Source organism: Musa acuminata, chromosome BXJ2-1 (assembly GCF_036884655.1).
Source record: "Musa acuminata AAA Group cultivar baxijiao chromosome BXJ2-1, Cavendish_Baxijiao_AAA, whole genome shotgun sequence".
Classification (NCBI taxonomy): domain Eukaryota; kingdom Viridiplantae; phylum Streptophyta; class Magnoliopsida; order Zingiberales; family Musaceae; genus Musa; species Musa acuminata.
In genome coordinates this window covers 27686144-27699624 of record NC_088338.1, presented here as the reverse complement: position 1 = coordinate 27699624, position 13481 = coordinate 27686144, and the positions used below count along the sequence as shown (strand labels likewise).

Genomic DNA, 13481 nt, shown 5'->3' with positions numbered 1-13481 from the left:
CGAACGTTCACGAAATCCCTATTGCAAGCTCTCTCCGAGCCCTAGCCCGACGACTGCGTATCGGTCACGGCAAGCGCGTGCCGAAACCATCGGCACTTTTTAGAACGATCTCGGAATCGCTATTGCGACCCTAATCCGGAAAGCTCTCTCCGAGCCCCTCGATACTGACAGCGTAGCGGTCACAGCAAATTTCCAGCCCCAAAACAATCGTCTCGGAGCTCTACGGGAGATGTTTCGTATCCCGGGATGCAAAAAGGAGTGCAACACGAGGACTTCCCAGGGGGTCACCCATCCTAGTACTACTCTGGCCCAAGCACGCTTACCTTCGGAGTTTTGATGCGATCCGATGATTTAGTGCTGGCATTATCGCACTCGTTTCCCGTGCTTCGTCCCTCGCCTATGTGCACGTCGCGGTCGGCGTATCAACAGCCGCAGCCTCTTGCCCGTCACGAAACTGTTGGCGCTTTCTCGAACGTTCACGAAATCCCTATTGCAAGCTCTCTCCGAGCCCTAGCCCGACGACTGCGTATCGGTCACTGCAAGCGCGTACCGAAACCATCGGCAATTTCTAGAACGATCTCGGAATCGCTATTGCGACCCCAATCCGGAAAGCTCTCTCCGAGCCCCTCGATACTGACTGCGTAGCGGTCACAGCAAATTTCCAGGCCCAAAACAATCGTCTCGGAGCTCTATGGGAGAAATCCCTATTGCGACCTCTCTCCGAGCCCTTGCCCGATGACTGCGTATCGATCACGGCAAGCACGTGCCGAAAACATCGGCACTTTCTAGAACGATCTCGGAATCGCTATTGCGACCCCAATCCGGAAAGCTCTCTCCGAGCCCCTCGATACTGACTGCGTAGCGGTCACAGCAAATTTCCAGGCCCAAAACAATCGTCTCGGAGCTCTACGGGAGAAATCCCTATTGCAACCTCTCTCCGAGCCCTTGCCCGACGACTGCGTATCGATCACGGCAAGCACGTGCCGAAAACATCGGCACTTTCTAGAACGATCTCGGAATCGCTATTGCGACCCCAATCCGGAAAGCTCTCTCCGAACCCCTCGATACTGACTGCGTAGCGGTCACAGCAAATTTTCAGCCCCAAAACAATCGTCTCGAAGCTCTACGGGAGATGTTTCGTATCCCGGGATGCAAAAAGGAGTGCAACTCGAGGACTTCCCAAGTGGTCACCCATCCTAGTACTACTCTGGCCCAAGCACGCATAACTTCGGAGTTTTCATGGGATCCGGTGATTTAGTGCTGGCATTATCGCACCCGTTTGGCGTGCTTCGTCCCTCGCCTATGTGCACGTCGCGGTCGGCATATCGACGTCCGGAGCCTCTTGCCCGTCACGAAACCGTCGTCGCTTTCTCGAACGTTCACGAAATCCCTATTGCAAGCTCTCTCCGAGCCCTAGCCCGACGACTGCGTATCGGTCACGGCAAGCGCGTGCCGAAACCATCGGCACTTTTTAGAACGATCTCGGAATCGCTATTGCGACCCTAATCCGGAAAGCTCTCTCCGAGCCCCTCGATACTGACTGCGTAGCGGTCACAGCAAATTTCCAGCCCCCAAACAATCGTCTCGGAGCTCTACGGGAGATGTTTCGTATCCCGGGATGCAAAAAGGAGTGCAACACGAGGACTTCCCAGGGGGTCACCCATCCTAGTACTACTCTGGCCCAAGCACGCTTAACTTCGGAGTTTTGATGCGATCCGATGATTTAGTGCTGGCATTATCGCACTCGTTTCCCGTGCTTCGTCCCTCGCCTATGTGCACGTCGCGGTCGGCGTATCAACAGCCGCAGCCTCTTGCCCGTCACGAAACTGTTGGCGCTTTCTCGAACGTTCACGAAATCCCTATTGCAAGCTCTCTCCGAGCCCTAGCCCGACGACTGCGTATCGGTCACTGCAAGCGCGTACCGAAACCATCGGCAATATCTAGAACGATCTCGGAATCGCTATTGCGACCCCAATCCGGAAAGCTCTCTCCGAGCCCCTCGATACTGACTGCGTAGCGGTCACAGCAAATTTCCAGGCCCAAAACAATCGTCTCGGAGCTCTATGGGAGAAATCCCTATTGCGACCTCTCTCCGAGCCCTTGCCCGATGACTGCGTATCGATCACGGCAAGCACGTGCCGAAAACATCGGCACTTTCTAGAACGATCTCGGAATCGCTATTGCGACCCCAATCCGGAAAGCTCTCTCCGAGCCCCTCGATACTGACTGCGTAGCGGTCACAGCAAATTTCCAGCCCCAAAACAATCGTCTCGAAGCTCTACGGGAGAAATCCCTATTGCAACCTCTCTCCGAGCCCTTGCCCGACGACTGCGTATCGATCACGGCAAGCACGTGCCGAAAACATCGGCACTTTCTAGAACGATCTCGGAATCGCTATTGCGACCCCAATCCGGAAAGCTCTCTCCGAACCCCTCGATACTGACTGCGTAGCGGTCACAGCAAATTTTCAGCCCCAAAACAATCGTCTCGAAGCTCTACGGGAGATGTTTCGTATCCCGGGATGCAAAAAGGAGTGCAACTCGAGGACTTCCCAAGTGTTCACCCATCCTAGTACTACTCTGGCCCAAGCACGCATAACTTCGGAGTTTTGATGGGATCCGGTGATTTAGTGCTGGCATTATCGCACCCGTTTCGCGTGCTTCGTCCCTCGCCTATGTGCACGTCGCGGTCGGCATATCAACGTCCGGAGCCTCTTGCCCGTCACGAAACCGTCGTCGCTTTCTCGAACGTTCACGAAATCCCTATTGCAAGCTCTCTCCGAGCCCTAGCCCGACGACTGCGTATCGGTCACGGCAAGCGCGTGCCGAAACCATCGGCACTTTTTAGAACGATCTCGGAATCGCTATTGCGACCCTAATCCGGAAAGCTCTCTCCGAGCCCCTCGATACTGACTGCGTAGCTGTCACAGCAAATTTCCAGCCCCAAAACAATCGTCTCGGAGCTCTACGGGAGATGTTTCGTATCCCGGGATGCAAAAAGGAGTGCAACACGAGGACTTCCCAGGGGGTCACCCATCCTAGTACTACTCTGGCCCAAGCACGCTTAACTTCGGAGTTTTGATGGGATCCGGTGATTTAGTGCTGGCATTATCGCACCCGTTTCCCGTGCTTCGTCCCTCGCCTATGTGCACGTCGCGGTCGGCGTATCAACAGCCGCAGCCTCTTGCCCGTCACGAAACTGTCGGCGCTTTCTCGAATGTTCACGAAATCCCTATTGCAAGCTCTCTTCGAGCCCTAGCCCGACGACTGCGTATCGGTCACGGCAAGCGCGTACCGAAACCATCGGCAATTTCTAGAACGATCTCGGAATCGCTATTGCGACCCCAATCCGGAAAGCTCTCTCCGAGCCCCTCGATACTGACTGCGTAGCGGTCACAGCAAATTTCCAGGCCCAAAACAATCGTCTCGGAGCTCTACGGGAGAAATCCCTATTGCAACCTCTCTCCGAGCCCTTGCCCGACGACTGCGTATCGATCACGGCAAGCACGTGCCGAAAACATCGGCACTTTCTAGAACGATCTCGGAATCGCTATTGCGACCCCAATCCGGAAAGCTCTCTCCGAGCCCCTCGATACTGACTGCGTAGCGGTCACAGCAAATTTCTAGCCCCAAAACAATCGTCTCGAAGCTCTACGGGAGATGTTTCGTATCCCGGGATGCAAAAAGGAGTGCAACTCGAGGACTTCCCAAGTGGTCACCCATCCTAGTACTACTCTGGCCCAAGCACGCATAACTTCGGAGTTTTGATGGGATCCGGTGATTTAGTGCTGGCATTATCGCACCCGTTTCGCGTGCTTCGTCCCTCGCCTATGTGCACGTCGCGGTCGGCATATCAATGTCCGGAGCCTCTTGCCCGTCACGAAACCGTCGTCGCTTTCTCGAACGTTCACGAAATCCCTATTGCAAGCTCTCTCCGAGCCCTAGCCCGACGACTGCGTATCGGTCACGGCAAGCGCGTGCCGAAACCATCGGCACTTTTTAGAACGATCTCGCAATCGCTATTGCGACCCCAATCCGGAAAGCTCTCTCCGAGCCCCTCGATACTGACCGCATAGCGGTCACAGCAAATTTCCAGCCCCAAAACAATCGTCTCGGAGCTCAACGGGAGATGTTTCGTATCCCGGGATGCAAAAAGGAGTGCAACACGAGGACTTCCCAGGGGGTCACCCATCCTAGTACTACTCTGGCCCAAGCACGCTTAACTTCGGAGTTTTGATGGGATCCGGTGATTTAGTGCTGGCATTATCGCACCCGTTTCCCGTGCTTCGTCCCTCGCCTATGTGCACGTCGCGGTCGGCGTATCAACAGCCGCAGCCTCTTGCCCGTCACGAAACTGTCGGCGCTTTCTCGAATGTTCACGAAATCCCTATTGCAAGCTCTCTCCGAGCCCTAGCCCGACGACTGCGTATCGGTCACGGCAAGCGCGTACCGAAACCATCGGCAATTTCTAGAACGATCTCGGAATCGCTATTGCGACCCCAATCCGGAAAGCTCTCTCCGAGCCCCTCGATACTGACTGCGTAGCGGTCACAGCAAATTTCCAGGCCCAAAACAATCGTCTCGGAGCTCTACGGGAGAAATCCCTATTGCAACCTCTCTCCGAGCCATTGCCCGACGACTGCGTATCGATCACGGCAAGCACGTGCCGAAAACATCGGCACTTTATAGAATGATCTCGGAATCGCTATTGCGACCCCAATCCGGAAAGCTCTCTCCGAGCCCCTCGATACTGACTGCGTAGCGGTCACAGCAAATTTCCAGCCCCAAAACAATCGTCTCGAAGCTCTACGGGAGATGTTTCGTATCCCGGGATGCAAAAAGGAGTGCAACTCGAGGACTTCCCAAGTGGTCACCCATCCTAGTACTACTCTGGCCCAAGCACGCATAACTTCGGAGTTTTGATGGGATCCGGTGATTTAGTGCTGGCATTATCGCACCCGTTTCGCGTGCTTCGTCCCTCGCCTATGCGCACGTCGCGGTCGGCATATCAACGTCCGGAGCCTCTTGCCCGTCACGAAACCGTCGTCGCTTTCTCGAACGTTCACGAAATCCCTATTGCAAGCTCTCTCCGAGCCCTAGCCCGACGACTGCGTATCGGTCACGGCAAGCGCGTGCCGAAACCATCGGCACTTTTTAGAACGATCTCGGAATCGCTATTGCGACCCCAATCCGGAAAGCTCTCTCCGAGCCCCTCGATACTGACCGCATAGCGGTCACAGCAAATTTCCAGCCCCAAAACAATCGTCTCGGAGCTCTACGGGAGATGTTTCGTATCCCGGGATGCAAAAAGGAGTGCAACACGAGGACTTCCCAGGGGGTCACCCATCCTAGTACTACTCTGGCCCAAGCACGCTTAACTTCGGAGTTTTGATGGGATCCGGTGATTTAGTGCTGGCATTATCGCACCCGTTTCCTGTGCTTCGTCCCTCGCCTATGTGCACGTCGCGGTCGGCGTATCAACAGCCGCAGCCTCTTGCCCGTCACGAAACTGTCGGCGCTTTCTCGAATGTTCACGAAATCCCTATTGCAAGCTCTCTCCAAGCCCTAGCCCGACGACTGCGTATCGGTCACGGCAAGCGCGTACCGAAACCATCGGCAATTTCTAGAACGATCTCGGAATCGCTATTGCGACCCCAATCCGGAAAGCTCTCTCCGAGCCCCTCGATACTGACTGTGTAGCGGTCACAGCAAATTTCCAGGCCCAAAACAATCGTCTCGGAGCTCTACGGGAGAAATCCCTATTGCAACCTCTCTCCGAGCCCTTGCCCGACGACTGCGTATCGATCACGGCAAGCACGTGCCGAAAACATCGGCACTTTCTAGAACGATCTCGGAATCGCTATTGCGACCCCAATCCGGAAAGCTCTCTCCGAGCCCCTCGATACTGACTGCGTAGCGGTCACAGCAAATTTCCAGCCCCAAAACAATCGTCTCGAAGCTCTACGGGAGATGTTTCGTATCCCGGGATGCAAAAAGGAGTGCAACTCGAGGACTTCCCAAGTGGTCACCCATCCTAGTACTACTCTGGCCCAAGCACGCATAACTTCGGAGTTTTGATGGGATCCGGTGATTTAGTGCTGGCATTATCGCACCCGTTTCGCGTGCTTCGTCCCTCGCCTATGTGCACGTCGCGGTCGGCATATCAACGTCCGGAGCCTCTTGCCCGTCACGAAACCGTCGTCGCTTTCTCGAACGTTCACGAAATCCCTATTGCAAGCTCTCTCCGAGCCCTAGCCCGACGACTGCGTATCGGTCACGGCAAGCGCGTGCCGAAACCATCGGCACTTTTTAGAACGATCTCGGAATCGCTATTGCGACCCCAATCCGGAAAGCTCTCTCCGAGCCCCTCGATACTGACTGCGTAGCGATCACAGCAAATTTCCAGGCCCAAAACAATCGTCTCGGAGCTCTACGGGAGAAATCCCTATTGCAACCTCTCTCGGAGCCCTTGCCCGACGACTGCGTATCGATCACGGCAAGCACGTGCCGAAAACATCGGCACTTTCTAGAACGATCTCGGAATCGCTATTGCGACCCCAATCCGGAAAGCTCTCTCCGAGCCCATCGATACTGACTGCGTAGCGGTCACAGCAAATTTCCAACCCCAAAACAATCGTCTCGAAGCTCTACGGGAGATGTTTCGTATCCCGGGATGCAAAAAGGAGTGCAACTCGAGGACTTCCCAAGTGGTCACCCATCCTAGTACTACTCTGGCCCAAGCACGCTTAACTTCGGAGTTTCCAGGCCCAAAACAATCGTCTCGGAGCTCTACGGGAGAAATCCCTATTGCAACCTCTCTCCGAGCCCTTGCCCGACGACTGCGTATCGATCACGGCAAGCACGTGCCGAAAACATCGGCACTTTCTAGAACGATCTCGGAATCGCTATTGCGACCCCAATCCGGAAAGCTCTCTCCGAGCCCCTCGATACTGACTGCGTAGCGGTCACAGGAAATTTCCAACCCCAAAACAATCGTCTCGAAGCTCTACGGGAGATGTTTCGTATCCCGGGATGCAAAAAGGAGTGCAACTCGAGGACTTCCCAAGTGGTCACCCATCCTAGTACTACTCTGGCCCAAGCACGCTTAACTTCGAAGTTTTGATGGGATCCGATAATTTAGTGTTGGCATTATCGCACCCGTTTGGCGTGCTTCGTCCCTCGCCTATGTGCACGTCGCGGTCGGCATATCAACGTCCGGAGCCTCTTGCCCGTCACGAAACCGTCATCGCTTTGTCGAACGTTCATGAAATCCCTATTGCAAGCTCTCTCCGAGCCCTAGCCCGACGACTGCGTATCGGTCACGGCAAGCGCGTGCCGAAACCATCGGCACTTTTTAGAACGATCTCGGAATCTCTATTGCGACCCCAATCCGGAAAGCTCTCTCCGAGCCCCTCGATACTGACTGCGTAGTGGTCACAGCAAATTTCCAGCCCCAAAACAATCATCTCGGAGCTCTACGGGAGATGTTTCGTATCCCGGGATGCAAAAAGGAGTGCAACACGAGGACTTCCCAGGGGGTCACCCATCGTAGTACTACTCTGGCCCAAGCACGCTTAACTTCGGAGTTTTGATGGGATCCGGTGATTTATTGCTGGCATTATCGCACCCGTTTCGCGTGCTTCGTCCGTCGCCTATGTGCACGTCGCGGTCGGCGTATCAACGTCCGGAGCCTCTTGCCCGTCTCGAAACCGTCGGCGCTTTCTCGAACATTCACGAAATCCCTATTGCAAGCTCTCTCGGAGCCCTAGCCCGACGACTACGTATCTGTCACGGCAAGCGCGTGCCGAAACCATCGGCACTTTCTAGAACGATCTAGGAATCGCTATTGCGACCCCAATTCAGAAAGCTCTCTCCGAGCCCCTCGATACTGACTGCGTAGCGGTCACAGCAAATTTCCAGGCCCAAAACAATCGTCTCGGAGCTCTACGGAAGATGTTTCGTATCCCGGGATGCAAAAAGGAGTGCAACACGAGGACTTCCCAGGGGGTCACCCATCCTAGTACTACTCTGGCCCAAGCACGCATAACTTCGGAGTTTTGATGGGATCCGGTGATTTAGTGCTGGCATTATCGCACCCGTTTCGCGTGCTTCGTCCCTCGCCTATGTGCACGTCGCGGTCGGCATATCAACGTCCGGAGTCTCTTGCCCGTCACGAAACCGTCGTCGCTTTCTCGAACGTTCACGAAATCCCTATTGCAAGCTCTCTCCGAGCCCTAGCCCGACGACTGCGTATCAGTCACGGCAAGCGCGTGCCGAAACCATCAGCACTTTTTAGAACGATCTCGGAATCGCTATTGCGACCCCAATCCGGAAAGCTCTCTCCGAGCCCCTCGATACTGACTGCGTAGCGGTCACAGCAAATTTCCAGCCCCAAAACAATCGTCTCGGAGCTCTACGGGAGATGTTTCGTATCCCGGGATGCAAAAAGGAGTGCAACACGAGGACTTCCCAGGGGGTCACCCATCCTAGTACTACTCTGGCCCAAGCACGCATAACTTCGGAGTTTTGATGGGATCCAGTGATTTAGTGCTGGCATTATCGCACACGTTTCGCGAGCTTCGTCCCTCGCCTATGTGCACGTCGCGGTCGGCGCATCAACGTCCGGAGCCTCTTGCCCGTCACGAAACCGTCGGCGCTTTCTCGAACGTTCACGAAATCCCTATTGCAACCTCTCTCCGAGCCCTAGCCCAACGACTGCGTATCGATCACGGCAAGCACGTGCCGAAAACATCGGCACTTTCTAGAACGATCTCGGAATCGCTATTGCGACCCCAATCCAGAAAGCTCTCTCCGAGCCCCTCGATACTGACTGCGTAGCGGTCACAGCAAATTTCCAGCCCCAAAACAATCGTCTCGGAGCTCTACGGGAGATGTTTCATATCCCGGGATGCAAAAAGGAGTGCAACACGAGGACTTCCCAGGGGGTCACCCATCCTAGTACTACTCTAGCCCAAGCACGCATAACTTCGGAGTTTTGATGGGATCCGGTGATTTAGTGCTGGCATTATCGCACCCGTTTCGCGTGCTTCGTCCCTCGCCTATGTGCACGTCGCGGTCGGCATATCAACGTCCGGAGCCTCTTGCCCGTCACGAAACCGTCGTCGCTTTCTCGAACGTTCACGAAATACCTATTGCAAGCTCTCTCCGAGCCCTAGCCCGACGACTGCGTATCGGTCACGGCAAACGCGTGCCGAAACCATCAGCACTTTTTAGAACGATCTCGGAATCGCTATTGCGACCCAAATCCGGAAAGCTCTCTCCGAGCCCCTCGATACTGACTGCGTAGCGGTCACAGCAAATTTCCAGCCCCAAAACAATCGTCTCGGAGCTCTACGGGAGATGTTTCGTATCCCGGGATGCAAAAAGGAGTGCAACACGAGGACTTCCCAAGGGGTCACCCATCCTAGTACTACTCTGGCTCAAGCACGCTTAACTTCGGAGTTTTGATGGGATCCGATGATTTAGTGCTGGCATTATCGCACCCGTTTCGCGTGCTTCGTCCCTCGCCTATGTGCACGTCGCGGTCGGCGTATCAACGTCCGGAGCCTCTTGCCCGTCACGAAACTGTCGGCGCTTTCTCGAACGGTCACGAAATCCTTATTGCGAGATCTCTCCGAGCCCTAGCCCTACCACTGCGTATCGGTCACGGCAAGTACGTGCCGAAACCATCGGCACTTTCTAAAACGATCTCGGAATCGCTATTGCGACCCCAATCCGGAAAGCTCTCTCCGAGCCCCTCGATACTAACAGCGTAGCGGTCACAGCAAATTTCCAGCCCCAAAACAATCGTCTCGGAGCTCTACGGGAGATGTTTCGTATCCCGGGATGCAAAAAGTAGTGCAACACGAGGACTTCTCAAGGGGTCACCCATCCTAGTACTACTCTGGCCCAAGCACGCTTAACTTCGGAGTTTTGATGGGATCCGATGATTTAGTGCTGGCATTATCGCACCCGTTTCGCGTGCTTCGTCCCTCGCCTATGTGCACGTCGCGGTCGGCGTATCAACGTCCGGAGCCTCTTGCCCGTCACGAAACTGTCGGCGCTTTCTCGAACGTTCACGAAATCCTTATTGCGAGATCTCTCCGAGCCCTAGCCCTACCACTGCGTATCGGTCACGGCAAGCACGTGCCGAAACCATCGGCACTTTCTAGAACGATCTCGGAATCGCTATTGCGACCCCAATCCGGAAAGCTCTCTCCGAGCCCCTCGATACTGACAGCGTAGCGGTCACAGCAAATTTCCAGCCCCAAAACAATCGTCTCGGAGCTCTACGGGAGATGTTTCGTATCCCGGGATGCAAAAAGTAGTGCAACACGAGGACTTCCCAAGGGGTCACCCATCCTAGTACTACTCTGGCCCAAGCACGCTTAACTTCAGAGTTTTGATGGGATCCGATGATTTAGTGCTGGCATTATCGCACCCGTTTCGCGTGCTTCGTCCCTCGCCTATGTGCACGTCGCGGTCGGCGTATCAACGTCCGGAGCCTCTTGCCCGTCACGAAACTGTCGGCGCTTTCTCGAACGGTCACGAAATCCTTATTGCGAGATCTCTCCGAGCCCTAGCCCTACCATTGCGTATCGGTCACGGCAAGCACGTGCCGAAACCATCGGCACTTTCTAAAACGATCTCGGAATCGCTATTGCGACCCCAATCCGGAAAGCTCTCTCCGAGCCCCTCGATACTAACAGCGTAGCGGTCACAGCAAATTTCCAGCCCCAAAACAATCGTCTCGGAGCTCTACGGGAGATGTTTCGTATCCCGGGATGCAAAAAGTAGTGCAACACGAGGACTTCCCAAGGGGTCACCCATCCTAGTACTACTCTGGCCCAAGCACGCTTAACTTCGGAGTTTTGATGGGATCCGATGATTTAGTGCTGGCATTATCGCACCCGTTTCGCGTGCTTCGTCCCTCGCCTATGTGCACGTCGCGGTCGGCGTATCAACGTCCGGAGCCTCTTGCCCGTCACGAAACTGTCGGCGCTTTCTCGAACGTTCACGAAATCCTTATTGCGAGATCTCTCCGAGCCCTAGCCCTACCACTGCGTATCGGTCACGGCAAGCACGTGCCGAAACCATCGGCACTTTCTAGAACGATCTCGGAATCGCTATTGCGACCCCAATCCGGAAAGCTCTCTCCGAGCCCCTCGATACTGACAGCGTAGCGGTCACAGCAAATTTCCAGCCCCAAAACAATCGTCTCGGAGCTCTACGGGAGATGTTTCGTATCCCGGGATGCAAAAAGTAGTGCAACACGAGGACTTCCCAAGGGGTCACCCATCCTAGTACTACTCTGGCCCAAGCACGCTTAACTTCGGAGTTTTGATGGGATCCGATGATTTAGTGCTGGCATTATCGCACCCGTTTCGCGTGCTTCGTCCCTCGCCTATGTGCACGTCGCGGTCGGCGTATCAACGTCCGGAGCCTCTTGCCCGTCACGAAACTGTCGGCGCTTTCTCGAACGTTCACGAAATCCTTATTGCGAGATCTCTCCGAGCCCTAGCCCTACCACTGCGTATCGGTCACGGCAAGCACGTGCCGAAACCATCGGCACTTTCTAGAACGATCTCGGAATCGCTATTGCGACCCCAATCCGGAAAGCTCTCTCCGAGCCCCTCGATACTGACAGCGTAGCGGTCACAGCAAATTTCCAGCCCCAAAACAATCGTCTCGGAGCTCTACGGGAGATGTTTCGTATCCCGGGATGCAAAAAGGAGTGCAACACGAGGACTTCCCAGGGGGTTACCCATCGTAGTATTACTCTGGACCAAGCACGCTTAACTTCGGTGTTTTGATGGGATCTGGTGATTTAGTGCTGGCATTATCGCACCCGTTTTGCGTTCTTCGTCCCTCGCCTATGTGCACATCGCGGTCGGCGAATCAACTTCCGGAGCCTATTGCCCGTCACGAAACCGTCGTCGCTTTCTCGAACGTTCACGAAATCCCTATTGCAAGCTCTCTCCGAGCCCTAGCCCGACGACTGCGTATCGATCACGGCAAGCGCGTGCCGAAAACATCGGCACTTTCTAGAATGATCTCGGAATCGCTATTGCGACCCCAATCCGGAAAGCTCTCTCTGAGCCCCTCGATACTGACTGCGTAGCGGTCAAAGCAAATTTCCAGCCCCCAAAACAAACGTCTCGGAGCTCAACGGGAGATGTTTCGTATCCCGGGATGCAAGAAGGAGTGCAACACGAGGACTTCCCAGGGGGTCACCCATCGTAGTACTACTCTGGCCCAAGAAAGCTTAACTTCGGTGTTTTGATGGTATCCGGTGATTTAGTGCTGCCATTATCGCACACGTTTCGCGAGCTTCGTCCCTCGCCTATGTGCACGTCGCGGTCGGCGCATCAACGTCCGGAGCCTCTTGCCCGTCACGAAACCGTCGGCGCTTTCTCGAACGTTCATGTAATCCCTATTGCAATCTCTCTCCGAGCCCTAGCCCGACGACTGCGTATCGATCACGGCAAGCACGTGCCGAAAACATCAGCACTTTCTAGAACGATCTCGGAATCGCTATTGCGACCCTAATCCGGAAAGCTCTCTCCGAGCCCCTCGATACTGACTGCATAGCGGTCACAGCAAATTTCCAGCCCCAAAACAATCGTCTCGGAGCTCTACGGGAGATGTTTCGTATCCCGGGATGCAAAAAGGAGTGCAACACGAGGACTTCCCAAGGGGTCACCCATCCTAGTACTACTCTGCCCCAAGCACGCTTAACTTCAGAGTTTTGATGGGATCCGGTGATTTAGTGCTAGCATTATCGCACCCGTTTCACGTGCTTCGTCCCTCGCCTATGTGCACGTCGCGGTCGGCGTATCAACAGCCGCAGCCTCTTGCCCGTCACGAAACCATCGGTGCTTTCTCGAACGTTCACGAAATCCCTATTGCAAGCTCTCTCCGAGCCCTAGCCCGACGACTACGTATCGGTCACGGCAAGCGCGTACTGAAACCATCGGCAATTTCTAGAACGATCTCGGAATCGCTATTGCGACCCCAATCCGGAAAGCTCTCTCCGAGCCCCTCGATACGGACTGCGTAGCGGTCACAGCAAATTTCCAACCCCAAAACAATCGTCTCGGAGCTCTACGGGAGAAATCCCTATTGCAACCTCTCTCCGAGCCCTAGCCTGACGACTACATATCGATCACGGCAAGCACGTGCCGAAAACATCGGCACTTTCTAGAACGATCTCGGAATCGCTATTGCGACCTGTTAGGACTCTAGCTTGGAGAGTCCTAATTGAGAGGGACATTCATGTAAAACTGTTAGGACTCTAGCTAGGAGAGTCCTAATTGAGAGGGACATTCTGTTAGGACTCTAGCTAGGAGAGTCCTAATTGAGAGGGGCATTCATGTAGGAGGTTTTTTCTTATAGAAGAATTAGGAGTTGTAAGGGAATAGGAGTCTTGAGTAGGAGTCCTATTAGGAGTTGGTTAGAAGTAAGAGTCTTAAGTAGGAGTCC

General features: G+C 54.7%; 19 non-coding genes and 4 pseudogenes across 19 annotated transcripts; all 23 read right to left on the bottom strand.

Annotated features, from left to right (window-relative positions):
• Positions 1-255: 255 nt before the first annotated feature.
• Positions 256-374, bottom strand: LOC135599933 (5S ribosomal RNA). The gene has a single exon (XR_010482271.1). It is a non-coding gene; the product is annotated as a 5S ribosomal RNA (ribosomal RNA).
• Positions 375-1158: 784 nt separating this feature from the next.
• LOC135601221 (5S ribosomal RNA) lies at positions 1159-1277 on the bottom strand. The gene has a single exon (XR_010483521.1). It is a non-coding gene; the product is annotated as a 5S ribosomal RNA (ribosomal RNA).
• Positions 1278-1627: 350 nt separating this feature from the next.
• LOC135600033 (5S ribosomal RNA) lies at positions 1628-1746 on the bottom strand. The gene has a single exon (XR_010482367.1). It is a non-coding gene; the product is annotated as a 5S ribosomal RNA (ribosomal RNA).
• Positions 1747-2530: 784 nt separating this feature from the next.
• LOC135602136 (5S ribosomal RNA) lies at positions 2531-2649 on the bottom strand (annotated as a pseudogene).
• A 350-nt stretch (positions 2650-2999) lies between these two features.
• On the bottom strand, positions 3000-3118 carry LOC135600349 (5S ribosomal RNA). The gene has a single exon (XR_010482672.1). It is a non-coding gene; the product is annotated as a 5S ribosomal RNA (ribosomal RNA).
• A 567-nt stretch (positions 3119-3685) lies between these two features.
• Positions 3686-3804, bottom strand: LOC135600545 (5S ribosomal RNA). The gene has a single exon (XR_010482865.1). It is a non-coding gene; the product is annotated as a 5S ribosomal RNA (ribosomal RNA).
• A 350-nt stretch (positions 3805-4154) lies between these two features.
• LOC135600338 (5S ribosomal RNA) lies at positions 4155-4273 on the bottom strand. The gene has a single exon (XR_010482661.1). It is a non-coding gene; the product is annotated as a 5S ribosomal RNA (ribosomal RNA).
• Positions 4274-4840: 567 nt separating this feature from the next.
• On the bottom strand, positions 4841-4959 carry LOC135600544 (5S ribosomal RNA). Its single transcript, XR_010482864.1, has one exon. It is a non-coding gene; the product is annotated as a 5S ribosomal RNA (ribosomal RNA).
• A 350-nt stretch (positions 4960-5309) lies between these two features.
• On the bottom strand, positions 5310-5428 carry LOC135600327 (5S ribosomal RNA). The gene has a single exon (XR_010482650.1). It is a non-coding gene; the product is annotated as a 5S ribosomal RNA (ribosomal RNA).
• A 567-nt stretch (positions 5429-5995) lies between these two features.
• On the bottom strand, positions 5996-6114 carry LOC135600543 (5S ribosomal RNA). Its single transcript, XR_010482863.1, has one exon. It is a non-coding gene; the product is annotated as a 5S ribosomal RNA (ribosomal RNA).
• Positions 6115-7040: 926 nt separating this feature from the next.
• LOC135602848 (5S ribosomal RNA) lies at positions 7041-7159 on the bottom strand (annotated as a pseudogene).
• Positions 7160-7509: 350 nt separating this feature from the next.
• On the bottom strand, positions 7510-7628 carry LOC135599822 (5S ribosomal RNA). Its single transcript, XR_010482165.1, has one exon. It is a non-coding gene; the product is annotated as a 5S ribosomal RNA (ribosomal RNA).
• A 350-nt stretch (positions 7629-7978) lies between these two features.
• Positions 7979-8097, bottom strand: LOC135599796 (5S ribosomal RNA). The gene has a single exon (XR_010482139.1). It is a non-coding gene; the product is annotated as a 5S ribosomal RNA (ribosomal RNA).
• A 350-nt stretch (positions 8098-8447) lies between these two features.
• Positions 8448-8566, bottom strand: LOC135600507 (5S ribosomal RNA). Its single transcript, XR_010482828.1, has one exon. It is a non-coding gene; the product is annotated as a 5S ribosomal RNA (ribosomal RNA).
• Positions 8567-8916: 350 nt separating this feature from the next.
• On the bottom strand, positions 8917-9035 carry LOC135599676 (5S ribosomal RNA). Its single transcript, XR_010482022.1, has one exon. It is a non-coding gene; the product is annotated as a 5S ribosomal RNA (ribosomal RNA).
• Positions 9036-9385: 350 nt separating this feature from the next.
• Positions 9386-9504, bottom strand: LOC135600659 (5S ribosomal RNA). Its single transcript, XR_010482976.1, has one exon. It is a non-coding gene; the product is annotated as a 5S ribosomal RNA (ribosomal RNA).
• A 350-nt stretch (positions 9505-9854) lies between these two features.
• On the bottom strand, positions 9855-9973 carry LOC135600557 (5S ribosomal RNA). The gene has a single exon (XR_010482876.1). It is a non-coding gene; the product is annotated as a 5S ribosomal RNA (ribosomal RNA).
• A 350-nt stretch (positions 9974-10323) lies between these two features.
• LOC135601021 (5S ribosomal RNA) lies at positions 10324-10442 on the bottom strand. The gene has a single exon (XR_010483327.1). It is a non-coding gene; the product is annotated as a 5S ribosomal RNA (ribosomal RNA).
• Positions 10443-10792: 350 nt separating this feature from the next.
• LOC135600392 (5S ribosomal RNA) lies at positions 10793-10911 on the bottom strand. The gene has a single exon (XR_010482715.1). It is a non-coding gene; the product is annotated as a 5S ribosomal RNA (ribosomal RNA).
• A 350-nt stretch (positions 10912-11261) lies between these two features.
• Positions 11262-11380, bottom strand: LOC135600391 (5S ribosomal RNA). Its single transcript, XR_010482714.1, has one exon. It is a non-coding gene; the product is annotated as a 5S ribosomal RNA (ribosomal RNA).
• A 350-nt stretch (positions 11381-11730) lies between these two features.
• On the bottom strand, positions 11731-11849 carry LOC135603470 (5S ribosomal RNA; annotated as a pseudogene).
• A 351-nt stretch (positions 11850-12200) lies between these two features.
• On the bottom strand, positions 12201-12319 carry LOC135604300 (5S ribosomal RNA; annotated as a pseudogene).
• Positions 12320-12669: 350 nt separating this feature from the next.
• LOC135601604 (5S ribosomal RNA) lies at positions 12670-12788 on the bottom strand. The gene has a single exon (XR_010483894.1). It is a non-coding gene; the product is annotated as a 5S ribosomal RNA (ribosomal RNA).
• Between the last annotated feature and the right edge of the window lie 693 nt (positions 12789-13481).